At 43.6% G+C, this 18699-nt stretch overlaps 1 long non-coding RNA gene across 3 annotated transcripts; it reads right to left on the bottom strand.

Moving 5' to 3' along the window:
• Nucleotides 1-1925: 1925 nt before the first annotated feature.
• On the bottom strand, nucleotides 1926-5436 carry LOC130085800 (uncharacterized). 3 transcript variants are annotated; one of them, XR_008807177.1, is made up of 6 exons: nucleotides 5190-5436; nucleotides 4873-5041; nucleotides 2496-2611; nucleotides 2226-2267; nucleotides 2077-2151; nucleotides 1926-1991 (listed from the first exon to the last, which is right to left on the bottom strand). It is a non-coding gene; the product is annotated as an uncharacterized LOC130085800 (long non-coding RNA). The 3 variants fall into 3 exon arrangements; XR_008807178.1 differs by having other exon boundaries at nucleotides 1926-1985; XR_008807176.1 differs by having other exon boundaries at nucleotides 1926-2151.
• Nucleotides 5437-18699: the final 13263 nt, after the last annotated feature.

Below are 18699 nucleotides of genomic sequence, written 5' to 3'. Positions count from 1 at the left end.
ATTGTACGCACCCAATGCCCAGGGCTTGTGATTTGGTAGCCTATTATTGTCTTATTGGTCACCGTGGTTTTGCTTTAAAATAAAATAAAACACTTTCAGATTTATCCAATGTTTTTACTGAAATACAGGAAATTATCATCATTTGTGTAAAATCCAGAATTTGTGTTTATTCACTGATCCTAATGGAAAAACGAAGAAGCATAAACAAATGATGTAAAATTACGGAGCCCTGCATGACATGCGAAAACATATTGTCTAAATCAGCCTATAGAAATTATCTCTCCTTTGATATGCCAGTAATTTCATGCAGTCATGCTCATTGTCATTGCCCACCAAAAGTGGCACTGACTTATCTGCAGGGTATAGTATAGCTATAGGCTAAATCTCAAACAGTGTATCATTTATCAGCAACATATTTTGTGATATCGCCAAGCCATAAAACTGCTCAATATTAAAGCTTATATGACTTTTTGTAAAGCTGCTTTGAAACGAAGTGAATTGAGCGCTATAGGAATACATTTTGACAGTAACTTCATCTAACTTGATCCGTAAGTTCATCAAAACATTATCCAATTGATCGTTACTGAAATCGCAATAGTTATCACTTAATATAGTAGGCCTATGGCCAAACAGCGTCGTACTAGATCATTCATAAACTCGTACCATTCGTAAATAAAATAATGCGCATGCTCAGACTTGAATCGTCTACACCAATAAGATTGCGGTATTATAAACCAATTAAATTGGGGTTGGGCGGAGCGACACGTGTCGCCCCGCCTAAAAGTGTCGCCCCGCCCCATCGTCCAGACTGCACTCTGGGGTTGCTCAAAACGGCAGTTATGGGGGCATAAAAAAAAGTGTGTCTTTGTACCTCTTAACAGACACAAAATGCAATTAAAATGTCTGTCCAACATGAACGGGGGCCTTACATGTGAACAAGATGCGTTTAGCAACTTAGCCATTGTTTAAATTCACCTGAATAGTGTTTTAGACGGCAAGCTGTAGTCTCGCGCTGAAGTCCCGTGGGAACTCAGTTGTAGCCGGTGTTCTGTCAATGTAGCATACTTTGTCAGAATAGCATACCGGAAGTTGAGTTTTATAGCGGTGTCTGTCAATTTAGCCTACTTTGTCAAAACAGCATACCAGTGTTTGTGAAGGGTATGCTGTTTTGATAGCCCCATGGTTTAATAAAAATACAGTTTATAAAGGGGTATGCCGTTTTGATAGCCCCTGGTTTAATAAAAATACAGTTTATAAAGGGGTATGCTGTTTTGATAGCCCCATGGTTTAATAGAAATACAGTTTATAAAGGGGTATGCTGTTTTGATAGCCCCATGGTTTAATAAAAATACAGTTTATAAAGGGGTATGCTGTTTTGATAGCCCCATGGTTTAATACAAATACAGTTTATAAAGGGGTATGCTGTTTTGATAGCCCCATGGTTTAATACAAATACAGTTTATAAAGGGGTATGCTGTTTTGATAGCCCCATGGTTTAATACAAATACAGTTTATAAAGGGGTATGCTGTTTTGATAGCCCCATTGTTTAATAGAACATGCTGTTTTGCTGTTTTGATAGCCCCATGGTTTAATAAAAATACAGTTTATAAAGGGGTATGCTGTTTTAAAGCCCTTGGTTTATTAAAAATACAGTTTATAAAGGGGTATGCTGTTTTGATAGCCCCATGGTTTAATAAAAATACAGTTTATAAAGGGGTATGCTGTTTTGATAGGCCTTGGTTTAATAAAAATACAGTTTATAAAGGGGTATGCTGTTTCGATAGGTCGAAACAGCATAGTAAGGATACCCCAACAGCAAGTGTTGGGGTATCCTTTTTTTGTTAGTTTTCACACTTACCAGCATATCCCTTCATAACCTATTTCTGTGTATCTTACTAAAAGAAAATAATTTATAAAAAAGTACCACTAAAATCCAGTGACCTCCAACGTTTACAGGACAAATCCAAGTTGAAGCTGTGGGCAACTTCATCTAAAAATAGAAGAGAGCACTTAAAATCCAAAGTTCCAACATGCATGTGTATAAGGTTACATAGTCTGTAATAAAACCATATTACCTTTTGAAAAACTCTGAAATGGCCACGATGAAAGACAGAGGACCCAAGTACAGCATTCAAACAATGCACAGGTATCTGTAACAGTATTGGTCTGTTAAAATCCAGTATTTCTAACAACAGAATGAAAACACAGAAATTTCATTTATTACCTTGGCTAATTTCATAATGCAGTGCAGGTATGCATCAATGATCTGTGTAAACAAAAAAAGTTGTTAGTAATTTAATTTGATACAGCACTGAAACACGGAATTAAGTAAGGGATAATGTATAGCGAGGCGGTTGTTATAGCGAATACTTATAGCGAAATCTTAATCAGCCTGGAGGGGTGGTATTCGCTATAACAACTGCCTCACTCCACATTATCCCACTAATTACATGGCTACATTACAAACTTGTATATCACATGGATGTACTTTCACCTCATCTGAAAGCCAGCCATGTCCCGATAGTGTTCTAAAAGAGGTATCATAAATTTTGTATGGTCCCACGACCGCTTCCACTTGTCCTGTATCTTTAGAAGACCAAAGTTTTTGGACTGCAACACAGAACATTTCAAATTAGTCTTGTTAATATTTAGATGAAAACTGTACCATTTACATTTTCAACAAAGAACACATGGAAACATGACCAGGAACGGGTCATAGGAGAAACATGCAACTTGATGACCAACCGGTGTAAACCAACGACCAACAGGTCGGAACTAACTTATGAGTTTCTATTGCACCTTGTTCTTGAGCACTACTCCAAACTGGGACCTGAGAGCTGGCTTGAGCTGGGACCTGAGAGCTGGTTGGGGCAGGGACCTGACAGCTGGTTGGGGCTGGGACCTAAGAGCTGGTTGGGGCTGGGACCTGAGAGCTGGTTGGGGCTGGGACCTGAGAGCTGGCTTGAGCTGGGACCTGAGAGCTGGTTGGGGCTGGGACCTAAGAGCTGGTTGGGGCTGGGACCTGGGAGCTGGTTGGGGCTGGGACCTGAGAGCTGGCTTGAGCTGGGACCTGAGAGCTGGTTGGGGCAGGGACCTGAGAGCTGGTTGGGGCAGGGACCTGAGAGCTGGTTGGGGCTGGGACCTGAGAGCTGGCTTGAGCTGGGACCTGAGAGCTGGTTGGGGCAGGGACCTGAGAGCTGGTTGGGGCAGGGACCTGAGAGCTGGTTGGGGCAGGGACCTGAGAGCTGGTTGGGGCAGGGACCTGAGAGCTGGCTTGAGCTGGGACCTGAAAGCTGGCTTGAGCTGGGACCTGAAAGCTGGCTTGAGCTGGGACCTGAAAGCTGGCTTGAGCTGGGACCTGAAAGCTGGCTTGAACTGGGACCTGAAAGCTGGCTTGAGCTGGGACCTGAGAGCTGGCTTGAGCTGGGACCTGAGAGCTGGTTGGGGCTGGGACCTGAAAGCTGGCACTACTTTTTTTATAAGGTTTCAGGTGACTGATATTATATTTTGTTTTAAGACAGACACCCTGTGGTGTTTGTAAAGTTGCTGTCTTTCCTGAAATCTCCTTAATTGTGTAGGTTCCAGTGTAGTCTGCTTCCATTCTCCCGCCTTTCCTGCTTCTCTTTCTCATGTTCAGATACTTCATCTCCCTCTTTAAACTCCACATTTCTGTACTTTTTCTGAACTCTTTTTGCAAATGCCTCTGTCATTTTTTTTTTTTGTGACCGTGCAATATTCTTCTTGACCTTTTCTCTTGTGCTCTCTTGCATTCTCTGACTGTGCCTGAGAAATTCACTGCAGTCTTCAGGGAGTATAATTGTTGAAAGCTACAACAAAATATATAATGACTTGTACATTTCATAGTATAGACTTTTACACTAAATTAAATCTACAATACAATATTAAACATGTTTCCAATAAAGCCGAGCTTCGTGGGCAATATATCTGCATTTCTATATAACTACTGCATCTAATGGATATATGTGGGATCTGGGAGTTACAGGAAAATATATTGTGGTTGGGGTATTCAGAAAACCTGAGCAAGGTAAAAGAGGAGCAGTTTGTACCTTTTGGGGTAATATGCTATGCAACCTCAAATCATACTGGTTTATAGGGCTGTTACTTTCGTGAAACAATTCTGTTCGATTTGAGACATAAGTGTTCATTGAATCGATTGAAAAATCGATTTTCCATGTCTAAAGACGTTTCCAATTTAAATGCCAAATATGGGCAAATCCACGGACAACTAACAGGCATTAGGACGAACGAAAAGACGGTGCTTGAGACGCGCAAAAGTCAGCAATATTCCTGATGATTTATTGGCGTGAAGTTTCGTGCACAATGACAAACAGGAGTGCAACATTCTCGAAAAACAATAAGCAGAGTGGACTACCATAACATCAATGAAAAACGTTACTCTAGTCTTCAACATGGCTCTGTTTACGATTAGAAATGTCAAACAAATTTTGGCTACGTAGGCGATTGTAGCCCGAATCTGTATCTGTATGCATGAGACTGTCTGAATATGGGCAGAATTCACACCTTTGTAGTAAAAAGAGAAACATTATGCAGAAGTATAATTTGCTGTTATTTGTGTTTGTCAGAGCCTGCAGTTGCTGTGTGACGCACGTTCGCTGCGGGCGTATCGTGACGAGCTGGACGCGCTCCGAGAAAAGACCGTTAAAATCGATTCCCTATTTTCGTTTTCAAAACTTGTATTGGTTGGTCCGATCGATTGTGCAATCGATTTTCGAATGTAAAAAGTGACAGCCCTACTGTTTTAAGCTATATTATCTAAGCTGATCTTTTAAAATGTTTGGTCACTTGATGCTTGGCCCTGACAGAAAGCCATTTTCAAGAAAAAAACCTACCGGCAGTTCAACAGGCACTTCTGATGGAAATCCAGCTTCTCGCCCATACATTAAAAGAAATGGTGAGAATTTTGTTGTGGTTTGCATTTTGGATCTCAGCGAAAAAAGACTTGCATCCAGGTACTGGTCCCAGTCATCCTGCTGATCATTAACAAGCTTTTTAAGTGCCCTAGAAAAATAATTTTTAGAATTATTTCTAAATGAATGCATTTCAAGACAGAAACTACCAACTTTCAATACACTCTGGTAATAATGATCAGAAGAGCAACCAAATAAACAAAACCCTGAAAAGAAACGCAAGAATAAGGAATGCTTACCGTTTGATGTTATCATTGGTTTTCTCATCAAGCCCATTTGTTTGGGGATGGTAAGCAGCCGTAACACTCCTCTCAATAGAGAGCAGCACACAAAGTGAGCTGTTGATCTAAAAAAAAAAATCAGAACATTATTTATATTTGGTTTATAGTACTTCTGTCAAATATTTCAATCAATAAATCTTTATTTGTTGAGCACCAAATCACAAATTACATCATCAGAACAAAATGCATAAAGTGAAGCTTACTTGATTGAAATAAAACCTCTTATTAAGAAACCGCAATTAGATCAAAATAACTTAGCAAATTACAGACCCATTTCAAATCTTCCATTTATGTCTAAAATACTAGAAAAAATTGTGTCCGCTCAATTGTGCTCTTTCTTGCAAGAAAATGAGATATATGAAAAATTTCAGTCAGGATTCAGACCGCATCATAGCACAGAAACTGCGCTAGTTAAAATTACAAATGATTTACTTTTAGCTTCTGACCAAGGCTGTGTCTCAATATTAGTTCTACTCGATCTTAGCGCTGCGTTCGACACTATAGATCACAAAATACTCTTGGATCGACTACAAAACTACACTGGTGTTCAGGGACAGGCATTAAGCTGGTTCAGATCGTACTTATCGGACCGTTACCATTTTGTTTGTTTAAATGGGGAAAAATCGAAGATAACGTCAGTAGACTATGGAGTGCCGCAAGGATCGGTGTTAGGCCCTCTGCTATTCTCAATATATATGCTGCCACTTGGTAATATTATAAGAAAACATGGAATTAATTTCCACTGCTATGCTGATGACACTCAATTATATATTTCATCACGACCAGATGAAAACACTAACTCATCAAAATTGACAGAATGTCTTAAAGATATAAATTGCTGGATGACGTGTAATTTCCTGCTATTAAATCCAGATAAAACGGAGGTATTACTTATTGGTCCAAAAAACTACCCACAAAATCTCTTACAATACAACTTTAATTTAGAAGGATGTCCTGTTACCTTATCGACTACAGTAAAAGACCTGGGTGTTATACTAGACCGCAACTTGTCTTTCGAAAATCATATTTCATATGTTACAAGAACTGCCTTTTTCCACCTTAGAAACATTGCTAAATTACGTAACATGCTATCTGTTTCCGATGCAGAAAAGTTAGTTCATGCATTCATGACCTCGAGACTAGATTACTGTAATGCTTTATTAGCTGGTTGTCCTGCATCCTCAATAAACAAGCTACAGTTAGTGCAAAATGCAGCCGCTAGAGTTCTTACTAGGTCAAGAAAATATGACCATATAACACCGATTTTATCATCTCTGCACTGGTTACCTATTAAGTTCCGTATCAATTACAAAGTACTCTTACTGACCTATAAAGCCCTAAATGGTTTAGCTCCTGTGTATTTAATGGACCTTCTATCGCCCTACAATCCATCGCGTTCGTTAAGATCACTAAATTCGAGGCTTCTGGTCATTCCTAGGATATCTAAGTCCACTAAAGGAGGGAGGGCGTTCTCACATTTAGCTCCTAAACTCTGGAATAGCCTTCCTGATACTGTTTGTGGCTCAGACTCGCTCTCCCAGTTCAAAACTAGATTAAAGACGCATCTCTTTAGCCAAGCATTCACATAATGCTTACCTTCTATTGTTGAATCAGATCGAATGCATTAATATTATGAACAGCAGCTACGCTAATTATTTCCCATCTGCTTTTCTGCTGTTATCTCGGGACGCTAGTCCCGAGGTAAATAGCGTTCGTCAGCTCCAGTTTGTATCCAGACTCTCACGGAGACTTCAGATGCCCCAACACCTGCGATGAGACGACTCGACGCCTGTGAAGAGACGACTCAACGCCGGCGATATGTTATGCCCTAAATTAATACATGATGATTAACTAACTATATTCTTCTATGTACATTTCTGAAATGCACTTTCTGTAAAGCTGCTTTGAAACAATATGTATTGTGAAAAGCGCTATACAAATAAATTTGAATTGAATTGAATTGAATTGACGAACTCCCGTCCTTGGTCTGACAGTATGCTCTTAGGGCAGCCATGTCTATAAACGACTGTACAAAGGTTTTTGGCTACTTCCAATGCAGACTTTGTCTTTTGAGGAAAGGCCTCCACCCACTTGGAAAAATAGTCAGTGACTGTCAATATATACTGATACCCAGTAGATGTTTTTTGGAGTGGACCAGTGAGATCAATGCCAATGAGCTCCCACACAGCAGATACCTATTATAGTGATTTGAATGCATAATAGATTAAATAAAATAATGCTTAGAATTGTTAAAATCTAGTAGATTACAAAAGATCGTGACCTTGATGCAGTCCAGAGTCTTAACTGCATTCAGGGGTGGTCCCACCCATTGACATTGGTCACATTCAGATATCTTGAAAAAAAAAAAAAGCTCAAATTACAAACAGTAAGTTTCACATAGCTATTAATATGAAGATATAGACGTATAAAAACACAAATGTTGGCTTATGGATGAACAGATAAACTACATACCCATTTGTCAATGTCCACTGTCATGCCATACCAGTAAAACCGTGAGCACATGGCAGCACGTGTTTTTAAGGTTCCTGTATGTCCTCCAATAGGGGAGGCATGAAATTCTTTAAATAAATTCATAGCCTCCTCCTTTGTCTTTATGACTCGTCTGTGACTGCCAAAAAGTAGTTCTCCATCTTTAAGGAATATTGACATAACCAATAATAAATAATACAAAATATGAACATGTGCATATTCCTGTCAGTATAGACGTATTTTGATAGTAAATACTGACCGTGAATCCTGAATTTCGATGAGTATTTCCTAAGGCTTTGCTTCTGCCCTTTATTTAGGTCTGCAGGGTATGACCCCTTTAAAATGTAATCAAAAATTTCCCCCCACTTATTTCCCATGGTTAAACTCAGAGTCGGACAGAGTACAGAGCTTTGTTACTTGAGTAAAAGTACAGATACCCCTTGCTAAATTTTACTCAAGTACAAGTAAAAGTACTACAGTCAGATGTCTACTTAAGTAAAAGTACTAAAGTACTTGTTTTTAAAAGTACTCGAGTATCAAGAGTACAAGAGTACATTTTCTAAATATTGCATTACTAGTCTACTGCCACATTGCTTACATTTATGCACAGAAACGTCCTACATGGAGTTATGAAAAATGTTAATGTTAATACCTTGGAGAATGTAAAAGGAATTGAAAGTAAAATCAAGTCATTTTCATCTTTTTACCATGTTGCTTTATTTAATTTAATTAAATGTTTGCGGGGTCCCATCTTTAAATGCGGGGACAACACACACACACACACCACATGTAAGGGTGGCGCTGCCAATAAAGCACCTAAAAGCTGTCACAAAGAACCGACAAAAGGAATGATTATGAATATGTAAAATGTAGCAAGGAGATATTTTAATTGTTTAATAAACACTTGTTAATAAACAAGTGTTTTCTTTGTCAGTGTCGGCTAGATGAAGTTGACGATGCTGACTCGCGATCTTCAGTAGTGAACGCGCCAGAGAGAAATGCACATTTCATACGGATTACATAAGCAGTGAGCAGTCTGTAGTCTGTTTTCTTTCGTTTTGAATTTTTCTGTTTAAAAGTAGACATATCTGTGAGGCAAGTTATACTTATACGCTGAGTTTCGGTTCATTTATGAGACGAGATCCAGTTCACGTGCCGGCGCCTCCGTTTCTTATCTATCGTCTGCTATATACTTCTTATTTATTAAACTCAGGCAATTGGTTGATGAAACATTGATTAAAATGAAGATACAATTAATGCAAAACGAAATTCAGGTTAAAGAAAGGTTTTGTGTTTTCAGTTTGATGTCGCTGTGAAAGTTTTAAAGCATTTTTTATGCCGCTTTCAGAACGCTCACTTCCGTAACGGAGAACACGTCCATAACATTGTTTTTTCCTCATAAATGCAAACCCGAAAAATAAAATAAAACAAAATTAATATTTTATGTACTGTTGAGACTGAGCGCCAACCCTTCTTCACCCGCTGGGTAGTAGCCTACTTTGGTTTGCGCAGTGTAATTCACATAATCAGTAAAAATATATTTTGCCCCCTAAAGTTTTTTTTTTTTTTTTAAGAAATCACAAATCCCTCGTGTACGCCACTGCCACATTTGAACCTGACTGTGTTAAACACACCGCATACTCAAGAACATCACAGCAAATGCTTGGCTTACATTAATGTGTAATATAAAATCTGACCATGGAGTTGACTTTGGCGGAAAGCTGAAAGTGATTGCTGATAGGCTGTCCCAATCAGTGGCGCCTGCACAATCCAATCACGTTTGAGAGGGAAACAACAAATTGAGGGTTTCCGAGATTTTTCTTTTTTTTCCCTTTTTTTTTTTTACTCGTGTACTCACGGTTATGGATAGAAATGTATTGGAGTAAAGAGTACAATATTTGCCTCTCAAATGTACTTGAGTAAAGTCATGAGTACTCCCCAAAAATGATACTCGAGTAAAGTACAGATCCCTCAAAATTGTACTCAAGTACTGTACTCAAGTAAATGTACTCTGTTACTGTCCGGCTCAACTACAGTTAGCAGAAAAAATAAGCATTAATCATTTTAAAGCAAAACATTAGTCGATGTATTTAATCTCGGTCAGATGCTATGGTCAGATGGCGCCAAACGCTAGAACCTCGTTAACACCAGATTTAGGCAAGGCAAGGCAAGGCAAGTTTATTTATATAGCACATTTCATACACAATGGTAATTCAAAGTGCTTTACATATAAGAAATTAAAAAAATCAAAAGAAATAACAATAATTAAAACAGTTTATAATAAAGAAATTAAAATAATCAAAAGAAATAAGAATAATTAAGATTTAACGTTTTAACACGACATTACGAGACTTTACGACTCCACTTGCCAAAAAGAATACATTGAAAACGTCTCTTAACATTTCTTGTGATTATACAAGGCATGCAATTAGGTAATGTGTATATAATATGCGATATAATACACCAACACTTACGGCTTGTAATCTGCTTGTAATCTGGTATGCTGAAATGATGGTTTAAATGATGGTTTAAATCTAACGCATGCGCAATGCCACAAAATTCACTGCTGCGCATGCGCATTAACCGAAGGTATCCCATTCTGATGAGTATGGTCAAAGCCCATCTACGGAAAGCCTGGCCACTCCCTATTAAGTCCTATTTTACCGAATTTTGGTTGTAGTTCCACCAGAGTTCCACTGGGGGCGATCGTCCGAGTGCAAAATGAATGGGAGTCAATGGGGGTAGACGGCTAAATTTGTCTCTTTTACCCGATTGTCATTGAGAAATCTCAGATTTGAATGTAGGTTCTGCAAGTTCAACATGGGTTATAGGTCGAAAGTTGAATGAACGAGTGCTTATGTCCTTTCGATTTCTTACAGGTTGAGTTGTTGTTGCCCATAACACGCTAGCATTTTGCTAATGGACGCTGATTGGTCAGTGAAGGACTGATTACGACCAGAGACACCGCTTGATGGCATTCATTATATTTCGTTTTGTACATTTGGGTTATAGAATGTGTATTTTGTTTTATTGTTGAAAGTTATTTGAGTCAAGGTGAAAGAAACAGATGCAGTATTGGGTTTGAGAGTTTTTATTTTTCTTCACAAATTGTATGAAATGGCGGAACTTCACCAAATTAAATTGAAGCTTTTAGGCTGTTGAATCATTCATCCCAAAAGAAACAACTTGTCGGTAGGGGTGTAATGGTTCACAAAATTCACAGTTCGGTTCGATACGATACACTGGTGTCACAGTTCGGTTCGTTTTAGATACAGCAAAAAGAAAGAAATGCCAAAGAAATTTCCTTGATTTAATTTTTTTCTTTTTAAATTAAAACTAACATCATAAAGTATGATCATTTTTTTACTTTGAGCAATGATGGAGCTATACTTGACTCTTCTTAGGAGCATATAAAACAAAAACAGCTCCTTGGACAAAATTAAATGTAATATTGTATTAGTTATAAACAACGGTTTATTTTTTATTTCAGATTAACATTTGAGGGCAGCAATTTTATTTATAATGTCGAAATAAAACCGACATAACATTACTTGAAAGCATTGTAGCCTAACTTACTATTCCTGTCAAACTTCCATGGTTACAGTTAGTAGTGTTACTACAGTAAACCCATGGTGAATGTTGCTGATCTGTGGACACTGGATAGTTCATTCAAGGCACAATGTTTCTTCCTGGTTTCCACGTCAGAGCTGTTTGATCCATTAATAACGGAGAAATGTGAATGCTTCTCACCACATTCTTCACTGCACTTTTTAATAGGTGCATGTTTGTCCACCAAAGGATACAATAAACTTTCAAATGCTGACAATGCATTATCAGGATGAACTTCCTTATAAACATCAATCCAACATATATTATTTACGTTTGTACAAAATTATTCTTGACTGAATCTCTTATTATGATCTTTTATAAATTACTTTTGGTTTTCTAAGTGTTTACATGCTTGCTAAATAAAACTTATAGTCTTTAAATTCTTTTGTGCTTAAAGGCCTTAAATGCTTGAACCCCGATAAATGCTGCTTGCAGCTTTAATTTTAATTGCTTTTGGTTTTTGCATTTTTTATAAAAAATGAAGGGTTAAAATGACATATGATAAAAGGCTTGTTCAGAGAATGGGACTATGAGAAGCTTTGATATTCTATGTTTAAAGTTTTGGTCATGTGATTGCAACAAGTATTAACTCAAGGCTCTGATAAACATGATGCTTACTTGGAGACACATTGAAAAAAGCCTTAGCTGTTGTTCTCTTACGAGAGGTTCTCTCGTATTGCGTAAGCTAGCTTACGCTACGGGAAAGATTCATCTTTTCTGAGAATTTGAAGCCAAAAAATTATCCTATAATTTTGTATCCATTGTCAACGCAGTTCAGCTGCAGCAGACCATGAGCGGGCTAGCTAGCAGCTCATTGGTTCGCTCACAGAGAACTGCTTAAGCCTATGAGGAGACGCGAATGAACTCTCGACCAATGAGAGTCTGGCCCGCTCTCATTGCGTCAGAACCCGCCGAAACGGGCGTGGTCAGAGAGTATAAATAGCGTCCCAGGCTGTAAACTCTGATTTTCATCTCTTCAGCGAGGCTACACGCATCTGCTGATCCTGAGAGAAGCCGCCGTCGTCGAAAAGGCAACTCTAGCGAGCATCTGGGAGACTGAGGAAGCCGGCCGTCTTCGCCACCTTCAGCCGTCCTGCGAGCTAGCGCCATCCGACGGATTTGTATCCTTTTTACAAAAAAGCTTCCTGTACTTATTTGTATCTAAAAGAGCCGAGCGTCTTTTTAAATATGTCTCGTAAATCCTCCTGCGGTTCTTGCCGCGCTCCCCTCGAGACTGGAGACCGCCACATCATCTGCGCTCTCTGCCTCGGATTGGAGCACGCCGAGCTCGCCCTCGCCGATGGCGGCTGCGATCTCTGCGAGGACATGCCGTTGTCGACCCTGCTGGCTCGACTTCAGGCCACTAAAGTTGCTTCCGCGCCGCCTCTGACTTCGCCGCGGAAGAAGAAACGCCGCTCTCAGAGGCCGCCGGAACCCCAGCTAGAAGCGTTCATCCCGCCGGAGCCTGTCGCCTCCCGCTCTCCTTCTCCGCCGCTTCCGGACATACAGTTGCCGCCGAGTGGCCGCTCTGTCGCCTCCGATGACGCCGCGGACATCAAGGAAACCTGTTCGCTTCTCGCTTCAGACAGTGAGGAATGGTCCGGTTCTCACGCCTCCTCGGCCCGAGAATCCTCTGGGACCCGCGCTGGAATCGAGGAGGAATTAGTGCGCCTCCTCTCACAGGCCGTCGAACGCCTCGGGCTCGATTGGTCCCCTCCCCCCGAGCAGACCATCAACCGTATGGACAGCAGCTACTTCCGCCAGCGCTCGACTCCCGTCACTAAACGGGCCGCGCCCTTCCTGCCTGAACTGCACGCGGAACTCACGAAGTCCTGGAATGCCCCACTCTCTGCTAGAACTCGCTCTGACTCTTCCGCCCCGCTTCGCGTTGTGGATGGAGCCGCAGAAAAGGGCTATCTCTCCATTCCCCCTGTAGAGGACCTGGTCGCCGCACATTTATGCCCGCCTTCCACGAGATGGAGCTCATCACCTGTGCTTCCCTCTAAAGCCTGCAGAGCGACTTCAAGCTTTCACGCCCGCGCTTATTCAGCCGCCGGCCAAGCAGCCTCTGCACTTCACTCCATGTCCGTCCTTCAGATACTACAGGGTGATTTACTTCGTGAATGGGACGAGAGCGGAAAAAATCCCCCCACAGTCGCGAATTTGAGGAGCGCCACGGACATTGCCCTTCCCGCTACAAAATCTGCTGCTCAAGCCCTGGGGAAATGCATGGCCGCCATTTGTGTGTCTGAAAGACATTTGTGGCTCACACTTGCCGACATGGGAGATTCTGAGCGCGCCGCCTTTCTCAACGCCCCGCTCTCTCCATCCGGCCTCTTCGGATCTGCTGTCACGGGTATCGTTGACCGTTGACCGGAGTGCAGAAAGCCTCCCAGGCCATGAATCTTTTTCTGCCTCGTCGCGCTAGCTCCTCTGCAGGCCGCTCACGTGACCAGCCTCCTGCACGAGCCCCACTCCAGCGCCCAGCTCAGCACAGTCAGACTTCTCAGCGACGCCAGGGCGGCCGCCCTCGTTCTCGCTCTGACAGCCGCCACAGACCGCCGCCTCCTCGGGGGCCTCGGCCTAGGATCACGCTGAAACCTGATCACTCGAAGTCTGCCTAGCACAGCTGAGGAAAAGACGGCGCTCTCCCGCCGCGGCCGGGCCGCCGTCAAAGTTTCGCCCTCTGTTAGTCCCCGCTCACGCGACGTTTTCACGGCGACCCAGAGAAATCTCAAAAAGAGCATAAAAGCCTCCTGTGTAGAAAATGTGCCCACAACACTGTGTTCACTCATACACAAAAGCATTTCAGTTCCCGTGTTTCTCACAGAGCCCACTCTCATAAAGCGGTTCCAACCCGCTCGAGTTTCAGAGTGCATAAGCGCGCCCACGAGCCCGTGTGCGCGTCCCACCTCTGCTCACTCTGTTACACGGCCCTTAAACTCCTCTCTGAGTGTAAGTCCCGCTGTCATAAACATTATGAGCGCGCCCGCACAGCCTGCTATGTGCAGCAACGGGGACCATGTAGCCATTCACCCCTTAGCGTTACGCTTCAAAGAGTGGGAAGCTATTCCGGGAATTTCCCAGTGGGTGCTAAACACAATAAGGCTAGGCTATCGCTTACAGTTTCACCGCTGCCCTCCACGTTTCCGAGCGCGGCTAGAAACTATTGTGAACCCAGAAGCAGTGACACTGCTCCGTTCAGAGATAGCAAAACTATTGTGCAAAAGGGCTATAGAGAGAGTTCCTCTATCTATGAGCGAGTCGGGGTTTTACGGCCGTTCTTTTCTGGTTCCAAAGAAAGACGGCGGCCTCAGACCAATCTTAGACCTCAGATTTCTGAACAAAGTTCTCATGAAGAGACCGTTCAAAATGCTCACTATCAGAAAACTCCTCGCGCATGTGCGCCAGGGGGACTGGTTCATTTCACTAGATCTGAAAGATGCTTACTTTCAGATTCAGATAAATCCCCTTCACAGGCCATTCTTACGTTTCGCCTTCGAAGGCCAGGTTTATCAATACACCGTCCTTCCGTTCGGCCTATCCCTAGCACCCCGCACGTTCACGAAGTGCATGAATGCGGCGCTCACCCCCCTGCGGAGTCAGGGGCTGCGAATACTGAACTATTTGGACGACTGGCTGATTTTGGCACAATCACAGAGAGAGCTACTGTCTCATCGTACAGTTCTCCTCGACCATCTGAAAGCTTTGGGCCTCTCTGTCAACTGGACAAAGAGCGCACTACAACCCAGTCAGACTATCTCCTTCTTGGGTATAGAGCTAGACTCGGTCACGATGACGGCTCGTCTGTCAACACAGCGCGCGCGCCCGTGTTCAGCGTCTCGCCGCATCTTTTCAGATGAACAGACTCACACTTCTGAAAACTTTTCAGAAGGCGTTGGGTTACATGGCCTCAGCCTCCGCGGTGCTCCAGCTGGGGTTACTGCGCATGCGCCCGCTTCAGCTCTGGTTCAAGGAGCCGTGTGTCTCACCGTGCGTGGACCACGGGCCGCCAGCTGATAAAAGTAACGCAGACCTGTATCACAGCTCTGCAGCCATGGACTGTGGTAGAATGGTTTCAGCGGGGCGTTTCCATGGGGACCTTTCCTCGCCGAAAAGTCATCTCGACAGACGCATCCAACACGGGTTGGGGTGCGGTCTGCGAGGGCTTACCGGCCTTCGGCCCCTGGTCAGCTCAGGAGAGCCTCCTCCACATAAAGCGCTCACGCGCTTTCTTCCGCGCATTCACGGGCACCACGTGCTGATCCGTTCGGACAAAATAGCCATGGTCTCCTATCTAAACCGTCAGATCCAGGAATCTCTTCCGACTGACAGAACGCATCTTAGTTTGGTCTCAGTGTCACCTGCTCTCGCTCAGAGCGACGCACGTGCCGGGTCATCTGAACGACGGTCCAGACAGTCTGTCCAGGAACCCCATTCCCCTCGGGGAATGGTCCCTGCACACTCTTACAGTCCAAAAGCTGTGGCGAATATTCGGCAGAGCAGAGGTGGACCTCTTCGCCTCAGAAGAGAACACCCACTGCCCAATATTTTTCTCAAAGAGCGAGGACGCGCTAGCCCAGACCTGGCCCAGCCGCCCGCTTTATGCATTCCCTCCGGTTTCTCTGCTACCACAGGTGCTTCAGAGAATCAGGGAAACACGCCACTCGGTGCTCCTCATAGCCCCGCGTTGGGAGGGTCAGACTTGGTTTCCGGAGCTCACTCAGCTGTCACAGACAGCCCCGTGGCCCATTCCAATCAGAGCAGATCTCCTCTCCCAAGCTTGCGGCACGATCTGGCATCCCCACCCAGAGCGCTGGGCGCTACATGCGTGGGTGATCAACAACTACCCGTTGCTTTGCCAGAGGGAGTGTTAAACACGATCATGCAGGCTAGAGCGGCTTCTACTAGAAGGCTCTATGCGTCTAAATGGTCTGTGTTCTCTAAATGGTGCACCGACAGAAACTTGGACCCACGGTCATGCGAGGTTCCTTCCTTGCTAGTTTTTCTCCAAGAGATGTTGGACAAGGGCAGGTCCCCGTCCACTCTCAAGGTGTATGTGGCAGCCGTCGCAGCGTTCGTTGAACCCCGGCGCGGCCAGTCACTGGGCAAAGATGGCTTGGTCATCCGCTTCCTCAGAGGAGCTAGAAGGATGAACCCCCCACGCCCCCCTTCGGTGCCGATTTGGGACCTTTCCATAGTTCTCGAAGCTATGAAAGCCCCTCCATTCGAACCGCTAAACACCGTGGACCTCAAATACCTTTCGCTCAAAACAGTCTTTCTGCTCGCGCTCGCGTCAGTAAAACGTGTGGGAGACCTTCACGCGCTGTCCATCAGCGCTTCCTGTCTCGAGTTTGGGCCCAATGACTCCTTAGTCGTTCTCAAACCTAGACATGGTTATGTCCCAAAAGCGATTGGTACCCCGTTCAGGGCACAAGTTGTTTCCCTATCGGCTCTGCCTGCATCCGATAGCGAATCTGACTCTAATCTCCTGTGTCCGGTCAGGACCCTGAGATTATACATTACTCGCACTGCTCCGGTCAGACGATCCGAGCAGCTTTTTGTTTCGTTCGGTGGGCGCACCAAGGGGTTGGCCGCCTCGAAACAGACTCTAACCAGATGGATAGTTGATGCCATTGCAGCCGCAAACGCATCAAAAGACCTGCCATGCCCTCTGGGCATCAGGGCTCATTCCACTAGAGGCATGGCCTCATCGTGGGCATGGTCCAGCGGAATTTCCATTCATGACATTTGTGTGGCAGCGGGATGGGCTTCCCCCTCCACCTTTGTCAGATTTTACAAACTGGAAGTTCCCGCCTTGCAGGCTAAACTACTAGCAGTCTAGTGTGTTACAGCTCTTCTGGTTGAGCTGCACTATGGGGAGTCATTCACACAGACCGGTTTTCGCTCTGTCCCTCTCTATCATGTGCTTATGTACTACACAATCTCCGGCCCGCTCTGCTGGCCTTTGTCACAGGTACATATAATTTTTTCCCACTCATAAGGGTTCCCCGGGGTCTCCCCTGGGACTCATAGTGGATGCTTAGCACGCACGGCGTTGACCAGGTGTTCCCGTAGCGTAAGCTAGCTTACGCAATACGAGAGAACCTCTCGTAAGAGAACGAATCGGTTACCTAACGTAACCTCGGTTCTCTCTAGATGAGGGAACGAGTATTGCGTTCCTGGCCGTGCTTGTGCTCCTAGCGTTCTCGCTTCATTCTATGAAAACCAGAGTTTACAGCCTGGGACGCTATTTATACTCTCTGACCACGCCCGTTTCGGCGGGTTCTGACGCAATGAGAGCGGGTCAGACTCTCATTGGTCGAGAGTTCATTCGCGTCTCCTCATAGGCTTAAGCAGTTCTCTGTGAGCGAACCAATGAGCTGCTAGCTAGCCCGCTCATGGTCTGCTGCAGCTGAACTGCGTTGACAATGGATACAAAATTATAGGATAATTTTTTGGCTTCAAATTCTCAGAAAAGATGAATCTTTCCCGTAGCGTAAGCTAGCTTACGCAATACTCGTTCCCTCATCTAGAGAGAACCGAGGTTACGTTAGGTAAGCGATTCGTTTTACCTGTTAAAAAACAGTTACCTTGTTTTCTCAACATAAAATAACTATTAACTAATCTCAAAATTGTTATGTTGCGGAAACATAACTTAACTGAACTACCGTAATTCTTTAGCACTATGGTAACCTCCAAAATGCCAAAATAACAGAAACTCTTTTAAATCCCAGCTTAACAGATCAATTAAAACTAAGATTCTTTACACAAATCCAAGCATACGAAGTGTCAAAATCATAACAGGTCTGGAGAATTTTACAAGGACAATGTAAATGTTTTCAAGAATCAGGTCTCTGTGGTCTGGGAAACAACTTTGATCTTTGACTTTTAAATCCCAGCTTAATAGAACAATAAAAAAGCAAGGTTCCCCTGTTCATTGTAGCTCAAAACATACAATGACACTTAATTTTGACATTTGCTCTCCCCATCCTACATGCAAAACATGCTGGGAACGTCTCGGGTTACGACTGTAACGCTGCGTCTTAAATCGACACTATGGGGAACGCCTTCAGCGTGATGCGTCTGAAGCCTGTATGGAACTAGTCCAATCTTGATTGGTGCTGCGTGATGACGTCACTCGTGACGCCGCATGTGACGGTGAACCGGAAACTATAAAAGGGCACCGGCAGCATAATGGCGCCAGCTTTCAATTGGTCGAAGCAAGTCGTTCTCAGGAGCGCGAAGGAGTGGCCGAGGGACGCAGCGTTTCGTTCCCTTCTCAGGAAACGAGGGTTACAGTCGTAACCCGAGACGTTCCCTTTCGAGGGAACTTCCGCTGCGTCGAAAATCGACACTATGGGGAACG

The sequence above is a fragment of the Rhinichthys klamathensis genome, unplaced genomic scaffold, assembly GCF_029890125.1.
Source record: "Rhinichthys klamathensis goyatoka isolate OS25496 unplaced genomic scaffold, OSU_Roscu_1.1 h1tg000090l_1, whole genome shotgun sequence".
NCBI classification, from domain to species: domain Eukaryota; kingdom Metazoa; phylum Chordata; class Actinopteri; order Cypriniformes; family Leuciscidae; genus Rhinichthys; species Rhinichthys klamathensis.
The sequence above is the reverse complement of the archived record's forward strand: the minus strand, read 5'-3'. Positions and strand labels throughout refer to the sequence as shown.